The 18,858-nt window shown below is 41.0% G+C and overlaps 1 pseudogene; it reads right to left on the reverse strand.

Moving 5' to 3' along the window:
- Positions 1-2,070: 2,070 nt before the first annotated feature.
- LOC135458525 (pre-mRNA-splicing factor ISY1 homolog) lies at positions 2,071-2,989 on the reverse strand (annotated as a pseudogene).
- Between the last annotated feature and the right edge of the window lie 15,869 nt (positions 2,990-18,858).

The following is an 18,858-nucleotide window of genomic DNA, read 5'->3' on the forward strand; positions in this document are numbered from 1 at the left end:
TGGAAATAAGGTTGATTATGTGTATTTGTATCAGTTCTGAGCTAGGATGAGTATAGCTTCTGCTGAAATAATGCATATCTTTCGGCATTTGCTATTTCCCCACTCTGCCATGGTATTTACTGCACTGTTTATTTCTCTCCAGGTCACATTAGAATGAAATGTGCTGTCATCAGAAGCCATGAAGTGCATCATAAAATGCCACATGTTGGCCCTACCAGTAATAGATGCAACTCCAGGACTTCAGCAAGGTGTCCTTGCTCAGAATAGAGTTGGTGCCTTGAAATACTAAGAAAAATCATCTCATAAAAAATTATATCAAAAAGGAAAACAGTAACTCATAACTAAAATTCCAAATTCAAATCAAAGGGTTCAGTAAGCCTCTCTGTAATACCTCTGGACCCAATTTCTTGAAAAATTCAAGAAATATAGCTATAGGTAACCAAACAGATACTAGATTTTGGTTTCTACAGTAAAACTATTTTCAGCTCAGGGATATATATGAAAGCAAATATGTGAAAGACTTCAAACCAAAACAGACGGAAGGTGTGAGCTATTGAAAGTATAAGTCTATTACTAAATTTCAGGCTAAGATTACAGTTGTGGATGTATGAATTACATACATCCATTTAAGCTACTGGTAGTAAAATAAATTTAAATAATGCAATTTAATTAAAATAGTTGATTATCTCATGGAATTATATTAGCTAAAAACCTGGAAGTTTTTTAAAGAACTTATAATTGCTTCCAAAATATTTAAGAAAAAACCAGAAGCTGCAAAGGTTTTACTGCAGGATCCTGTTGGTGATGATGACAGAAGCCCTCTTTTCAAGGGTTGTGACTTTCATGAGTGCCAAACCAAATTTATTTCAGTTAACATAAAATTAAATTAAAGTAGATAATAAACCATGTGTAGAAGTGGATCTTGATGATAGACTGTGATTGCTGACTTACAAACCAATGCTCCAAAGTTTATTGTAGCTGTAATTCTCCAGGAAGAATGGCCAGCTAACTGTTCAGGCTATTAACCTGCATGTGTGAAGTGCAAATGCTTCAGCAGAAGTCCTCTGCTAACACTTCAGGATTGTACATAAGTTTACAAGTTGTAAGGAAGAGATTATTTTTGAGAATGTTGGCATGGGCCGCCTTGGCAAGAGTCACGGAGTAGGAAAGGAGCTGAAATGTGGTAGTCACAACACATTTAATCACAGTACCACTTTCTGATGTAACATAATCCAATAAAATGTGGTATGACTCCACTGCTGTCTATTAAGGAGTTGGTGCGAAGGTTCCACAAGAACATGGGGGAAATACTTGTATTAATAAACTGAATTAGATATGATAATGAGAATGTCTCCTCTGCATCTAACAGTATGATTTGTTGATCCAGATCCAAGGACAAACTTTATAGAAACATACACAAAAGGATTTCTACATAGAAATCTGCAGTATTTTATGGAGCAGGATTCTGTCAGAGATCACATTTTATACTCCTACTGTATAAAAATGGGCGCTTTGGACAAGTTAATGAATGAATGATTAAAGACACTACTAAAGTAGCAAAGCACAGTCATATTTTAACAGTACTTTTCTTGACCTCTTAGATGTAGAAAAAAGTTTTATTTAATAGAAAAAGTGAGTTTATTACCAGAAATGTTAACATTTTAGAGGGATGTCATCAATCTTGCTTTATAATCAACCATCAAATATTTGTCTTGACACTTCTATAAATTGTTCTGTTAATGCAAAAGTTTAAATGAGAAAAATACAATTAGAACACAGTTTTTAAAAGCATGAAATTTGAGTCCATAATAAAAGTAATAAAACTGTTAACACTGTATTGAAGTTTTTTATTTACAACCCATTGTATAATTTGTTAAATTATAAGAGAAATATATGGACTACAATTACAAATATCAAACTTTATTAAAGTAGGAAGTTCATATTATGCAACCCAAACCTAGTAAGTTAAAAAGATATACATTTTATATGTCCTAGTTTCTGCAGATTTATGTATTCTTTGCCTGGATTTTCTTATATTTTTGTTACTGTAGAGTGCTGTTTTAGTCAAAATCATCTTCTCTCTTCAAAGAAAACAAGTATATATCTTGCAATGTAGAAAAGTAATATTTGTAGAAGAGCTTCCTCAATCTGCTGTTGAGTTGGCACTGGAACATGTGCAATAAATTTCTGTTGGCCATCTTCACCTTCTCTCTCCTTGCCACCTTCCTCATCAGCCCCTTCTTCATGGATACCATTGATGTTTTCTTCCTGCACCTCCTCACCTCTTGCAAGTTGTGCATCTCTCTCCACCTTCAATTTTTCCATTGATTCAACTTTCTTCTCATGTTCCTGCTCCAAGGTCTCCAGAATCCCATCATCTTCATCCCTGTAGCCACAGTACTCAGTGTTGATGTCCTTCATAAGCTTAGCCCGGGTCTTCCATGGGGGTGGCAGGGGTTCCTTTCAAAAAGCTCTCTTAACTCCTGGCAAGTCCTTTGCAGCTCCAAAGTATTTGTAGCCTCTGTTTCCTGGAACTTTCACTTTGTGATCTAACATTTTCAGGCCAATCCTAGCAAAGTCAGGACCTCCCAGCTCCTTTATTCTGCATTCCCAGTGTCCTTTCTCCCTCAGAAGCTTGTTAATTTCATCATTCAGGTCCCAAATTCTGAATTCAAGCAATGCAGCATTTTGGATGTGCCACTTTCTTAGAAATCTCCCCAGTGATCTGTCTCCTCCATTTCTCAGCTTTGGGCAGTTCATTACACTCTGATGCAAGCAAAGGCTCCTTGGCTTTTCCTTCCCCAAGCCCCGCTGAACGTGCTGTACACACAGGAGCTCCACGTCCCAAAACTGAACCCGGCTCTGCTTCAGAAATGTGCCAGTGAAACCCTCCTGGCACAGAGTAAGGAGGCAAAGGTACTTTTAGGATTGTAGCGTTGCACCATACCTTTATAACTGAATAATCCTGCACAGAGACAAAGCCACCCATTTATTCGGTGGGGCTTTTATTTTTCAGGTTTTTCAGCTTCTCTGTCTTTTTGTTTCACACAGCTCTTTGGCTGTATTTTCCTCACAGCTCTGGCTGTTGCTAGCTTTGGCTGTATTTTTGTGGCTTTTTGCTGCTGGGTCGGGCTCACATCTGGTCTTTTCCAGCTTTTAGCTATAGGGACAGGCTCTGCATGCACTGTCCTCTGTCTCCCTCCACTCTGCCTGCAGGAACTGGCTCCTGTCCTCACACTGAGTCACCAAAGGTCATGACAGCAGGGGGGGATTGGAGACAGAGACAACACACACCCCAGAATTCCCATGCAACAGCACTGTATTTTATTATTCCTACCTCCTTAAACAGGAGGGTTTGAATCTCCTGCCCAGACAGCTCATTGGTCTGGCTTAAACACCAGTGACATGTCTGTGCCAGTGACATGCCTGCAGCTTAGGGTGGAACATGACTGGGTGAAGTCCCTGTAGGCATTAAAATCCATCCCATCATAGCTCAGCCCAGGGGCTGGTTTATGGAACCAGGCTGGGTTTCTTATTATAATCAAAATAATTTCATAGTACAAGCTAGCTCCTACTGTCTCATGCACCTTTATCCACATTCCAGGCTGTATGTTTTCTGTCCCACACCACAGGACAAATGTACCAATGAAAAAGCAGTATTTGTTAATTTTCCAAAGAGTATAAACACTGCTCATCATCAGACAGTTTCTTCAATACATATGGTGTTAACCAGAACTCAGTGATCCTCCCTACAGGAGGTGCTCTCACCAAAATATCTTTGCTCCCAAACCTGGCCTGACTAAAGAGTACCATCTTGGATATGATTACTTTCTGTGGTTGAGATGGGCATACACAAGAAATGGGAAAATTATTTGAATAACTTATAGTAATTTCAAAAAGCCTGCCAGTTTAGAGTCTAAACCACATTTTCTAATGTCAGATGAAACCCTGCTATAGACATACACACACACACACACACACACACACACACACACACACACACAAATCCCCTTTGATTGCAGTCAACTTTGAATGTGACCTTAACCCCACAGAGATGAGTATTTCAGTGTATAAACTTCAACAAGTTGAAAACAGTTAAAATATTTTCCCAGAAACATTTTCTATGAACTGTAGTAATCAAAAGGTTTCCTCTGACTTGCTAAGTAGTGAATTTCCTATCTCAAAATAAAAGTAAAATTTAGCTGAATCATGCACTATATTAAACGTGAACAATTTATTTTTTCCCTTGTGGTCTTAAAGCAGGACCAGTATCCTAGGATTGCTTTTATACAGTATTAAGACTTTACCTTCCTTTAAAATAAATAGAATGCTGATATCTTAGCTACATAATATAAATGTAGGATTTTCTCTTTTCTTTTTTTGGTCCACAAATGTGTTTCATTAAATGCTATTGTTCAGGCTATACATATATATATTGTTGGCTAGTACTCATTGTCATAGCATACTTATAATTTTAGTTTAATTATAATTTGTGGGATCTCAGGATCTGAGTCCTGAGATGCCGGGCCACCGAGACCACCCTTGGGGGGCCCGGAGTCCTGGAATGTTGCCAGAAGTGTCTGGTGCAGGACTTTGACCCTACACGGGAGACGACACCTGTATGAAGATAAGAGGGCTTCACCGGGGGAATGGTGAAGGGATTAGCTAATTAGAGGGTGAGACACAGGGTTTAGGATTTAGGTACAGGGGGTTTAGAGGAGTAAGATGGAGGAATTGGGTGTGTCCTGTCCTCCTTCTTCTTCCTCTTTCCTCCATCTTCTTTGGCCATGGTGGCACTTTTGGATTGGTTATTACTGAGAGTGCACCGAGTAATAAGAATAAATGGTATTGGGAAAAATGATAAATATTGTACACGTAACAATGGGTATAAAGATACGTGGCTGCCCGGAGGGCAGACAGTGTGCTCATGGCTGACTGCTGAGCAGATCTCTGTTCGGCTGAAAGAACATCTTTTAGATAAACAATTAATAAACATAAAAACCGAAAGAAGAACTGAAGCCTCTTCTCGTCCCTTCGATACGCGGGCTGTCCCAAGGCCACCTCGGCCTTTCCAGGCCCTCAAACAGCCGAGATAACCGGACAATAATTTATAATTTTAGACACAGAGATTCAATACTGAATAAGTTTTATTTTAACATCATCCTTTCCCCTTTCCTCCCCTACTTTTATTCTCGTGAGTTTGCACTTTCAGGACTTATGCTTCTAAAATGGTATACAGCTTCAAATCCTGGAAAAGTCAATGCCAGTCTGCAAGTCATTTTAACTTCTCTCTGAATTAGAGCATGTGTCAGTGCCACAGTGAAGGCTGAACCCAAAAAACAAACAGCAAGGGTAGCATGTGCTTGATGAAATTTACTTTAGTCTCCTTGCTATTCTCTAGGAGGGCCACTTACCCACAGAATGTGAACCTTTCAGTATGGAAGTGAAATACCAGGTTTGCTTTCCCACCATATCACGGTGGAATACATATGATACAGTTCTGGCTGCCAGAAATTGTAAAATCTGTCTCTTCAAAAGAAGCAAGTGGTTCATATCGTGGCTGGTTTCAGGGATCTATAGTTTCCTTTGCTGATTGAGAAATGGCTCTAAAAAATTGCCAGTACTACAGGCTGTAAAACCCCATCCAGAGAGCTGCCAAGTGTCTTCCTTTGCTGCTGAATCCATTATCGTTGAGGCACATTTAACATGTCCTTGGCTGTGCTTGCAGCCACGAATCACTTGGGAAAAGTCTTTCTGAGTGGTCAACAACTCTCCTTAATTTACCAGAACTGCTTGGACACTCTGCTAATCTTATTTAACACACATTGAAAAGTCACTGACTTTTGTGACTTGCTCAAGATTTCTCATTTGTATGTTATCCAACCTATGTTCATTTATCTTGTTAAACATTACATTTCAGTAAGCAAACTTCTCAGTTCTGGTGTCTTTATTATTTTCTATGCATATCTCTATTTTATTCTTCCTCTCCTAGTATCCTGTGTTGTAATTTTTTGTTGTCTGTCTCATATCAAAATATATTCCTGTTTTTTTTTCAATTCATTGTATCATGTCTTTATTCATTAAAAAAATGAAGTTTTGTATTCTTTTTCCAGGTTCTATTTCCCCAGTCTTTCATCTACTCTCTTCAATTTTTTTCTTATTTCTTCTGCTCTTTATATTTATCACATCCTTGTTGCTGCTGACATACCCACAGACTATCTCACATTTGCTCATCTAGGCATGTTCTCATGAAGCTTATCTCTTTCTGCCACTCTCAGTGTAAAGACTCTTACCTTCCTGCCACTGCCTTCTTTTTTTTGTACACATTTTGAAATTCGGTCCAGTAACTCCTTACATACAAAGATAAGCTACAAAAATGTTGCTAAAAGTATATAAAAAAAAAAAAAGAAAAAAATCCACAAACCCAAGAGAACTCACTTTTTGGCAGGTTTTTACCATCTTAGGCTTCTATCCTGTGCATTTTTGCCATTAGCATTCTTTTCTAAACAGTAAAAAAGAACAGTGTCAGATGGAAATATTACAAAAACTTCAGCACTTAAAAAAAAGGACTAATTAGAATAAAATGAGAAGTGTTAACTATTTTTATTAACCAATTGGGCAGTTTTATGCACAAGTGAATTGACTAGATAAAGGAAATATGGTCAATCTCATGCAAGTGGAACACAACAAAGTGAGAGGCGTTGAGTTACTTGAGGGAATGACCAGCAGAGGTGGAGAGGACAGAGAGAACAAAAGAGTAAGGGAAAAATCAGCTGAAGTGGGAACAGGAATAGTAGAATGCCTTGTATATGATAACAAAAAGGAGTTGGATATTAGGCCTGCTATACTAACAATTATTTGTGTAAGTTATCTTTTATATATAGTGTTGTATTAAACAATAGGATATGTAGCTGCAGTTTGATGCAGATATCAAAAACCTCCAAAGTGGTCTTTGGGGTATTTCAAATATTCCAAGGAATACTTTTCCAAGTATTTTTATTATATGTAAAGAATAATTTACAGAAGGGATATAGATATCTTACCAAACTACTGTACACAAATCTGATCAGCCAAGTGAGGAAAGAATAATTGAAGTATAGAAGCAACAGATTGACTGATGCAGCTGAAAGCATCTCTCTTGTTAGAACATGCTAAAAGGGCTTGTTCTGCTAAATCTTCAGTGAAGGCTGAAATAAAACACGATCACTCTTTTCCCATAAGAATTTTAAGGCCCATATATCTGGGCAGTGTGAGGACACACTGAAATAAAAGGGTCACACTTGTATGAAAACAAATGGCACATACTGATCAACAATAAATACATGGTAGAAGTATGACTGTATTTTAATTACTGCTGTAAAAAGAAGTAGAAAGGCTTAGAAGCAATTGATTTTAAGATGAAATTTGCTATATTTCTGCACAGGTTTTTGTGACATGATAGGGAGCAGTATTTGCTGAGGTGTGATGTCCTGTCCAATTCAATATCCTCAAGGGTTATGCAAGCTAATGCAATACTGATTCTTCACCCTAAACTCGAAGATTTATTTTTCTTACTGCAGATCAGAGCCATGACAGATTAGCTCCAACTGCTCATCCAGTTTGTATTGCAGCACCAGTTTATTGAGGTAAAAACTGAAGTGTGAACTTTTAACATGGTCTGTTGTTCAAATGCATTATACCTTAAACATAATGGTCACTGTCTTATTGGAGCAAAGTAGGATATTGTTACTGGCCTGTATAGGAAGCAAATTTTGACATTTACTCAAACCTTGCCTTCTGTAGAAAACTGTAGTGGGGGAAAAGTAACATGAAAACAATTTAGTTTCAGAGTCTTTGGAGTTTTGGTTGATCTTTTTCTGTCTCTACAGAGACATCAAATCCAAACAACATCATCAGGAAATGCAGTGATGGAAGCATTACATACCTCAAAAATCCATTGATTACCTATCTTTTCTTATAGTTGCAGCCATATAAACAAAATGCTAATGAAATTCAATATTAATCTATGTTGAAATATTTGAGGATAAACAGTTGTATATTCTTAAACATTTAGATACACTTAATTCTTCTTAATAAATTCCTACATTCTGAGAACTTTGGTAAATCATTGAAGATCCCCAAAACTGCAAATGAAAAATAAAGATGTGTAATTTTTTTCAGTGGTTACAATATTGTTTTGGCAAGTGGAAAATTCAAAACAGAAGTTGCTAACTAGCTGCACAATATAGGAAAGTTCTCAAATTTGAGAGATGCTGCTGGATAGGATGAATCTCTCAGTGAATGAAAGTATAATGAATATATGAATACTCATAATTACTAAAAAAATTAGTGAAATTACTCTTTTTCACTGTAGAATTCTAATTTTGCAATAGAATTTTTTCTTCATTTTGTTCAAGTTGAAAATATTTCTGTTTGTAGTTCTGAAAAGAGATATTTCTTCATACAGTCAATTCTTAGAACACCATGAATATGAGCAGAAACATTATTTTTATAAAGGAAAGGAAAGATATATGCCCCATTTCAAGGGGATATTTGCTTGCACTTGCCACATCTTATCCAGATATGGATGCTGTGAAAGGACCTTTCTGGACCATTTGCATTGCTACCTTTCTCCAGGGGTAACACAGTTAACATTCTACTAGTGAAATGTGCTGGTCCTTTTTGTTTGAGATTCATTGCTGGGGAGTTGTGTGAAATCTTTCTGAATATTTCAATTGCAGACAAGTAAAATATTTTTAAGCCATGTGAGTACTTCATAGAACATTTGGAGATAGAGTATTTACACCATGTATTTGAGTAAAAAGAATTTGTTAGGACTCTTTAGTGTACTGAACTGCCTGCAATTCCTGTCTGGACATAACATTTCCTTTTCCAAAACCGCTTACTATTTTTGTCTCTCTTGTAATCTTGTAGGATTATGTCTTCTGCTAATGTGACCTGATTTGCATCGCACCTATAAATTGCAGTTAAGCAGCAACACCTCAGAGGAGAATAGGAAATGGCATTTTATCACTTCTGCAGTTGTGTATTGTAAGGTCAAGGCTGGAGTGTGCCTAAGGGAAAAAGTATTAGCCACTCACACTTTGTTTTCTTTGTGACCATGTAAAAGGACTTCTCTCCAGTGATATAATTAAAGCAATTTACACAGACACTAAATCTGTGCACGTGGAACTGGTACAATGAAGAATAAAGCTACAAAGAGAACAAGACAAACCTCTGGATTTTTGTCTGATTCTCGACCCTATGGGGACACCTTCCATTCCCCAAGGCTGAGGAGAAATAAGAAATTCAGGTCCTGTCTACCTTTTAGTTTTGTCAACCATAATTGGAATTTGGAAGAATAGGCAGCACTGTAGTTAGAAATCGTTTGTCAGGAAGTGCATTTTTAACCAAAGTATAAACCATAGAGGTCAATTGTTGATCTCTGTCAAAAGGTAGCAAAATAGAAGTCAGAGCCTTGAGCTAAAATATTAATCTTTCTCTTTTTGGTTTCGTAGAACTTCCTAAATCTGTGTAATAACTTAAAATAATAACGTTTTAAATCAACACCACAACATTTTAGCAAGATAAGAGATTTTTTCTAACTGCCTAAAATATTAAATGAAGAAAACTTCATGGAGACATGTGACTTCCACATCTGAAGGCTTGTTAAATCAAAAAAGAAGCAATACTTGTATACATTCACATCACAGCAATATGTACAACATATGTACAACAAATTAAAAGAGAAAAAAGCTCATTGCAAAACATGCAGATGCCATTCTAAATGGCTTGAACTTACGATTGAACTTATGATTCCTGGACGTTTTGCAGCTTGAAGAAAATTGGTTATCCACTGTATAATAACAAATGACATATTAATTTCTGTACACTTCATTATGATAAAACATCCAGAACACCGACTTACAGCTAAGAAAAACCAATTCTCTCAGTGAAGATGTGGCCTTTTAAACTACAATTAGTATTATCTTTAAGAGCTAAACAACATTACACATTATCTACCTTTGATATATGATCAATCTCGTATTTTAAAGAACTATTTGTTATTTACTGAATTTGGTCTGCTGATGAAAAATACAATTATGCCAAGAAGTTGCATAATTAGCTACAACTGTCTGTTCTTGCAATGTTCTCTACAATGTCAAAACATATATTAGTGGAAAAAATAAATTAACTGTAAAGTGCTCAATGCTTGAAACATCAGCATTGACAAAACTGGCAATAAAAATTAGAACCATTCTACACTTCTCAAAAGCTGGATGGCCTGCTTTTTTTGTATAGGTGAGAGAGTTGTGACAACTGCCTAGTGCTAAAGTAATTTAAATAAATAAAAAAGTCCGCACTGGGTAAGTTAAAATAGATCCTAAAAAAATCATATTGGATATGCTCTCTGGATCACTGAATGATAGTGTTCTGCCTGCATCAGCAGAGACTACCAGTTGCAAGAAATAGTATAGACAATTACAGAAAAATGTGCTTAGAAAGACATTCTCTTTGTATCATATTTAATTAGTCATTGGTTTATGCCCTGAGGTATAAAGGCTTGAATTCCAATTATTTTATCCTACTTAATATTCACGGTTGTGATTATTCTCTGTCTTCATATCAAATGCAATCTTTCTAGTATTTTACCGAGTTAATATGCATCTTCAGCCATCTGCCTTGTGTTGACTATTAACTTCTGATAATGAGTGCCATTGCTGAATTATGCACTTGGTAAAAAAGCACTTTCATTTATTGCTCTTAGAAATGGCTGTAGTTCGAATTAATATCCCCTTTTCTTAAATTAAGAAATTACATAGGCAAAACCAACCTTACGTTTCTACCTTTATGAAGTTCCTTCTAATTATTTTGTCGCCATGTCTGAATGCAGTATATTTTAACTTTTCCAGCAGATAGTCAATTTCACTATTTATGTCTTACTTTTTTCATGTCTGCCACATTTTTCCTGAAATGCTAACCTTGGAAGTGAATTTTTTACAAGCGGATATTCTCTGATTTATTCTGTGGTACTATAAAATTTTAAAGATTAGATGTCCTCCCATCTTTGTGTTTCCCACCTTTTGTCTTTATCACTGGTAGGGGCTGATGAATCCTGCAGTCTGAAAGAGCCAAGGCTGCTGCACCTCTGTTCCCCCAGATTCAGCCAGGAGTGATGCTGAGCATGTTTTCCCAATAATTGACATGCAGGCACCCATGGTACACCTACACATGTACACAGGCCAACCCAGACAGAAAACACTAAGCAGTCACATGAGCATTCAACAACACTAAAAGCCTCATCCTGGTCCCCTCTCTGGCTAATAAGAACACAGGTTTATTAGCAGGAAATATAAGCACATTGTACTGGTTTAGGGCAAATTTGTTAAAGAATCTGCAAAGGAGGGCCCCTCCAGAAAGCGAAACCCACACGGCCCCTCCCCCCAACCGGTTCGGGAAAAAATTCCTCGGAGAGAGGTGGAAAGAACCTGTTTATTTGACTGGCCCCGCACCCCCCAGCACACAAAATGAACAATACCCGATGACACTGCTCTGAGAAAGATGGCAAAATCAGAAAGTCTCTTTCGGGGGTGGTTGCTCTGTTCTCAGTCCCTCCGGCGCTGGGCCAGCCGCTGCAGCCGAACCCTTGGTGTTCCCGGGTCCCAGTCCGGAGCAGGTTCGAGATGGTCACAGGAACAGGAGAGGAGAAACAGTCCAGGAAGCAATGTGGACTGTTTAGCTAGAACTAGCTAATGAGCAGAGGCAGAAAGCAGAGCAGAAGCAAGAGCAGAAAAAGAGAGCAAGCAAAAGCAGCAAGCAAAAGCAGCAAGCAAAAGCAGCAAGCCCCAAAGCTGGAAGTAAAAAAAAACCAGCTCTGTCTACGGCTTGTCTCTGTGTCCTGATAAGAGAAACCCAAACAAAACTTCCACTCTTCAGTGCCGGTCTTAAAGGTACAGAACAGATGAATGGGGATATACAAGCATCATAACGTCACCCCAGGACATTCCACCCCTTATCCCCATATCATCAACATACTACAACACATCATGCATTATTCATACAAAATTTCTATCTGTTCCCCCAAAATTACAAGCAATACCCATCATGCCTTCATCACATCCCCACACTGGACCACTGAATCCAGGCCCTATATTACAGAGCTGCAGGATTCCCCCTTTTCACTTTAGTCACTTAAAGCTCCATCTATCACTTGCTCAGACCTTCGACACTTACACATTTCCTTCTCCATCTTCCACTTGCCCAGACCTTCAACTCTTACACATTTCCTTCTATCTCATGTCTGTATGGTTTAATGTACAGACAATGGCAGTAACATCCAATGAACAGTGATATTGCACATCATTCTTACCCCACAATCAGATCTCCCTGAGGTACACATTGTGTTGTTCCATCTCTTTGCATTATCCACCACGTGCAACCTGGTCCCTGAGCAAAGACAACCCCACGAATGGGTTTGTCTGTACTCGAGGCAGAATTGATCCACACAGTCTTCCCTAACAAACCTCTGATATGTACCACTGGGACTTTGTCCCCTTCTATTACATTCAGGGACTCAGACTGGGCAGGACCTGCTCGGTTGGTGGAACCTCGGGTGTTAACTAACCAGGTGGCTTTTGCCAGATGCTGCTCCCAATTCTTGAAAGATCCCCACCCAAAGCTTTCAACTGGGTTTTTAGTAGTCCATTGTACCTCTCCACTTTCCCTGCAGCTGGTGCATGGTAGGGAATATGGTACACCCACTCAATGCCATGTTCCCTAGCCCAGGTGTTGATAAGGCTGTTCTTGAAATGAGTCCCATTGTCTGACTCGATCCTCTCAGGGGTGCCATGTCTCCACAGAACTTGCTTTTCCAGGCCCAGGATGGTGTTCCGGGCTGTAGCATGAGACACAGGGTAGGTTTCCAACCATCCAGTGGTGGCCTCCACCATGGTCAGCACGTAGCGCTTGCCCTGGCGTGTCTGGGGCAGTGTGATGTAGTCAATCTGCCAGGCCTCCCCATACTTGTACTTGGACCACCGCCCACCATACCAGAGGGGCTTCAGTCGCTTGGCCTGCTTGATGGCAGCACACGTCTCACAGTCATGGATAACCTGAGAAATACTGTCCATGGTTAGATCCACCCCTCGGTCTCGTGCCCACTTATAGGTGGCATCTCTGCCCTGGTGGCCTGAGGCATCATGGGCCCATCGAGCTAGGAATAACTCTCCCTTATGTTCCCAATCTAGGTCTATTTTGGACACCCCTATCTTTGCAGCTTGGTCTACCTGCTCATTGTTTTGGTGCTCCTCGGTGGCCCTACTCTTGGGTACATGGGCATCTACATGGCGGACTTTCACAGGTAGCCTCCCTACCCTGGTAGCAATGTTTTTCCACTCACCAGCAGCCCAAATTGGTTTCCCTCTACGCTGCCAGTTAGCCTTTTTCCACCTCTCCAGCCATCCCCACAGAGCATTGGCTACCATCCATGAATCAGTGTAGAGGTAGAGCTTTGGCCACTTCTCTCTCTCAGCAATGTCTAGGGCCAGTTGAACAGCTTTGAGTTCAGCAAATTGGCTTGATCCACCTTCTCCTTCGGTAGCTTGTGCAACCTGTCGTGTGGGGCTCCATACGGCTGCTTTCCACTTCCGGTTCATCCCTACGATGCGACAGGAACCGTCAGTGAAAAGAGCGTAGCGTGTTTCCTCTGGGGGCAGTTGGTTATAGGGAGGAGCCTCTTCAGCACGTGTCACTGGTTCTTGTTCCTCTTCATCTGTGACACCAAAATTCTCACCTTCGGGCCAATTTGTAATGACCTCCAAAATCCCAGGGCGATTCAGTTTACCTATACGGGCGCGCTGAGTGATGAGAGCAATCCACTTGCTCCATGTAGCACTGGTGGCATGGTGAGTGGAAGGAACCTTGCCTTTGAACATCCACCCCAGCACCGGTAGTCGGGGTGCCAGGAGGAGTTGTGCTTCAGTGCCTATTACCTCCGAAGCAGCCTGGACTCCTTCATAGGCAGCCAGGATTTCTTTCTCTGTTGAAGTATAGTTGGCTTCAGCCCCTCTGTAGCTTCGACTCCAAAATCCCAGTGGTCGACCCCGAGTCTCCTCAGGCACCTTCTGCCAAAGGCTCCAGGACAAGCCATGGTTCCCGGCTGCAGAGTAGAGCACATTCTTCTCCTCTGGTCCTGTCCTGACTGGGCCAAGGGCTACTGCATGAGCAATCTCCTGCTTGATCTGGACAAAGGCCTGTTGCTGCTCAGGGCCCCACTGGAAATTGTTCTTCTTGCGGGTGACCAGGTAGAGAGGGCTCACGATCTGACTGTACTCAGGAATATGCATCCTCCAAAAACCTATTGCATGCAGGAAAGCTTGTGTCTCTTTCTTATTGGTGGGTGGAGACATTGCTGTGATCTTGTTGATGACATCTGTAGGAATCTGACGCCGTCCATCTTGCCACTTCACTCCCAGGAATTGAATCTCACGAGCTGGTCCCTTTACTTTGCTCTTTTTAATGGCGAAACCAGCTCCCAGGAGGATCTGGATGATTTCCTTCCCTTTCTCGAACACTTCCGCAGCTGTGTTCCCCCACACAATGATGTCATCAATATACTGCAGATGTTCTGGAGCCTCACCCTTTTCCAGTGCAGTCTGGATCAGTCCATGGCAGATGGTGGGGCTGTGCTTCCACCCCTGGGGCAATCGGTTCCAGGTGTACTGCACTCCCCTCCATGTGAAGGCAAACTGAGGCCTGCATTCTGCTGCCAGAGGAATGGAGAAAAATGCATTGGCTATGTCTATAGTGGCGTACCACCTTGCTGCCTTGGACTCAAGCTCATACTGGAGCTCTAATATGTCTGGCACGGCAGCACTCAGTGGTGGAGTCACTTCATTCAATGCACGATAGTCCACAGTCAATCTCCATTCTCCTTCAGATTTTCGCACAGGCCAAATGGGGCTGTTGAAGGGTGAGTGGGTCTTGCTGACCACCCCTTGGCTCTCCAGCTCTCGGATCATCTTATGGATGGGGATCACAGCATCTCGAGTGGTCCTATACTGCCGTTGATGCACTATGGAAGTGGCAATTGGCACTCGTTGCTCTTCTCCCGTCAGGCATCCTACTGCAGATGGATTCTCAGACAACCCAGGCAAGGTGTTCAATTGCTGGATGCCCTCTGTCTCTACAGCAGCTATTCCAAATGCCCATCTGAGTCCTTTTGGGTCTTTGAAGTACCCACTTCGAAGGTAGTCTATGCCCAAAATACATGGGGCCTCTGGGCCAGTCACAATAGGATGCTTCTTCCACTCATTTCCCGTTAGGCTCACATCAGCTTCCACCAAAGTGAAATCCTGAAATCCTGGACACCAGCAATAGAAACAGACTCTGTCCCCACATGTCTTGATGGGATTAACGTGCACTGTGCACCAGTATCGACCAAAGCTTTATACTCTTGTGGTTCCAATGTGCCAGGCCAACGAATCCACACAGACCAGAAGACACGATTTTCCCTGGCCTCTACCTGGCTAGAGGCAGGGCCCCTCTAAGCCTGGTTATCATTCTTTCCCTGGGTGTATGTTTTGGATGTTCCTTCGAGGGGATCAGACATGTCATCATCATCATACCTGGCCGTTCGGCTACGGGCAACTGGAGCTGCTTTCCTCCTGGTGGCTTCCTTCAGTTCACGCACCCGTCGTGCTAAAACAGCGGTAGGTTTCCTATCCCACCTTCTCATGTTTTCCCCACAATCACGCAGGTAAAACCACAGCTCAGCTCGTGGGGTGTATCTTCTCTCACCATCTTGGAAACGTCTGCCTTGGATACCGGAACCTCGGATCTGTACTGCTGAAATTTGGAGAAGGTCTTCTTTAATCTCCTCTCTAAGCTTCTTATGGTTCTCCTCTATCTTATCCTCTAAGTTCTGCAGACGTGTTTCTACCGCTGCGATTCTGGCATGTGTCGGGCCATGTACGGCATCTGCATATGCTCGGAGCTTCCTTGCCATGTCAAGCACAGTCTCACCCCTCTCATCCCTCTTCATGATGGCTAAGGCAGAAGCATATTCTTGTGGCCCGAGTCGTACGAGTTTTCGCCACATCACAGACGTGCATGGTACTAAATCTGGGTTCCTAGTTGTTACATCATCTGAGAAGATAATCTCAGCCACGGCCATTTCTCTCAGGCATTGGATCCCTTGCTCTATTGTCTTCCACTGAGTCTGCTGCATATAGAGATCGTCTGCACACAGGTATCTTTCTGCCACACTTCTTAGGACCCGTTCCCAGAGGCTGTGAGAGTTAGCCCCCCTCATCATTCCTTGGTCTATGACAGTATCCTGTGACAGGGATCCCAAATGCCTGGCTTCAGTGCCATCCAAAACGGTAGCCTCGCCTGCAGCATCCCAGAGACGGACCAGCCAACTAATTATGGATTCATCAGACCTTCGAGTGTAATCCTTCCGTAGGCCACGAAGGTCCTTCAGGGAGAAGGACTCAGTATTAGCATCTGATCTTGCACCTGCTGCTTTGACTCCTGACTTTACGTCAGGAGGCACTGAGGTTCCTTCTCCTGCATCATCATCATCATCATCATCGTCCACTGGTCGATTGGTCTTGGCTGTGCATTTCCCACTTCTAGTGCTGGTAGCAACAGCCATGGGTTTATATATATATATATATCTGTATAATGTGTATGTACAACATGCCCAATGATTACCTTGTCAGTGTTTCCCTGGATCCTTGCTCTTCTCAATTGTCTCACTCTCAGATGCAAATGCCCATGTACAAATGAGTCCCAGAAGATTCCCCAAGTCCCAGTGCCTCAGCAGTTTTCCTGAGCAAACCCTGATGTTGGTAGTGCTGAACTCCTGTGAGTGACACACTCACCCTCCTGGCTCCTGGGTCACCTCTCTGTGCTCTGGATGTTTGCAAGAGGTCACACTGTGATGCACGCACCCTGATGTCTCCAGCTGCTGGCACCCCAAACACACAGGCCTCTGATGGGTGGTTTCACTCCAGCCCTGGCACTCAGACACAAATGAGCACCAGCAGAAAGAGCCCCTCCACTTAGGACAACATTTAGAAAGGGATTTTAATGAAAAGGGATTTTAATGAAAAGACACATCAGACTGCTGATATAGTGCAGGGCTACCTGTGTTAACCCTTTATCTTCCTGTATTCCTGTGCTTGTTCATACCAAAGCCACCTAGATACCTCTCTTTCTCCACCATTGGTTCATCCCTGAAACATCCCACAATAAGTCCTGTACAATCTCAAAATGCTTTTCCCTGCCATCCCATACTGTATGAAGGCACTTTCCCCTGGCTCATGGGGCCCTGATGGCTCTGATGGCTCATGGAAAATGGATTTGTAGATGGTGCAGTGTGGAGAGCTTTGTTCAGACATGGCTTATAGAAAAGGGCCATGATCTTAACCAGTACAGCTGGTTAAGAAGTAAAAGGCAGCTGTAAGCAGCAAGTTCTCAGGCTTTTTCCTTAAAAACAATAAACACTGTGTCCTTGGCTAAGTGATGAGAAAAACATGGTGGAAAACATGGAGTCCTTGAGGGTGCTCAATAACAAGTCAACAGCAGGATGAGGAAAACAAGTATTAGCCTCAACAAGAAACCACAGGTATTAACAACAAAGGAGGGGTTGGCATGTAATCTGTAACCAATGATGAGCTCGGTTTTGCAATATGTATGGGCTTAGTTAACACTACTATAAAAGTGTGTAAGCTGGATCAATAAATCGGAGATCGATGCTCATCAATCGGATGTGTGCTCGTCTCCCTTCACTTTCGTCCGTGCAGGGTGTTTGGGCTCCCCCACCCTTCCCTTTGAATGTAGAGATGAGCTTTAACTTGCATAACCAACTAAGCACTACTTCACATGGAGCTCTGCTATCATGGAGCTGTCAGAAATGACACTGAAGTGTTTTTCTTAAGTTCTTTCCATTATTTACAACATGTCAGTAAGCATAAATAAACTAATTAAATTCTGAAAATCTGCCAGTCAGAAATGGAGTTACTAATACATATAGACAGATTTAGACACAGATTCAAAACTGCTCTAATAATCAAGACATCTGATAAGTCATCTACCAGATAAATTTGTTTCTGTGGTGTATATTTTAGCTCAGTTTAATTTTTATTAATGTGCATTAGACATCTATGTTTTAGTTCTGCTGCAACATGTAGACATTCTACCTCCAGATATTTAAAAAGATATAGTTTCAGGAGGCCTCCTCTAAACGAACAGAGCAACAAGGTAACAGTACCAAACAAGTTTTCCACATTTTATTTTGCATTAATATGATGGCAATTGCCTTATGTAATTTTATATTTCTTTCAGGTAAATTTTCTATTTGTCATTTAATATTTTTTCTTGGTTTAAAAAGTATTATGAACATGTATAGCAGTAACTGACCTTATTTCCCAAGACATCAGAGGTCCAGATTAGCTTCTTTAACTGGAAATCCCTATGCCCTTTGGTAATAAAAATTATGCTGGGAAATTTGGAACATCTGTAAGTATGTGAAAATGGATGAAAACAGGAAAGGAATTTGTTAAAAAAAAATCCCTTGTTTATGTCCTAAGCATACACTGAAGGACAGATGCTTGTTGCACTTAATCTACTGTAGGTATCAGATGTCACACAGAGTAGCCTAGCTTTTTTGGGGTTGATGGTTAGTGCTGTCAGAGCTGGCTATTTTATAAAATGATGGGATTGTCAGAATCTAAACTTAATTTTCCATGGTCTTGGAACAGACTGGCTGTAAGATTGTAAAAAGAAATAGAAAGCCCTATTCACAGGTTGTGAAATTAGAGATTATTTTCTAGGAAAAAAGAAAAGTCAGTGTTGGCCTGGAAAGTGGCCTTT

This window comes from Zonotrichia leucophrys, chromosome 1A, assembly GCF_028769735.1.
Source record: "Zonotrichia leucophrys gambelii isolate GWCS_2022_RI chromosome 1A, RI_Zleu_2.0, whole genome shotgun sequence".
In the NCBI taxonomy this organism is placed as follows: domain Eukaryota; kingdom Metazoa; phylum Chordata; class Aves; order Passeriformes; family Passerellidae; genus Zonotrichia; species Zonotrichia leucophrys.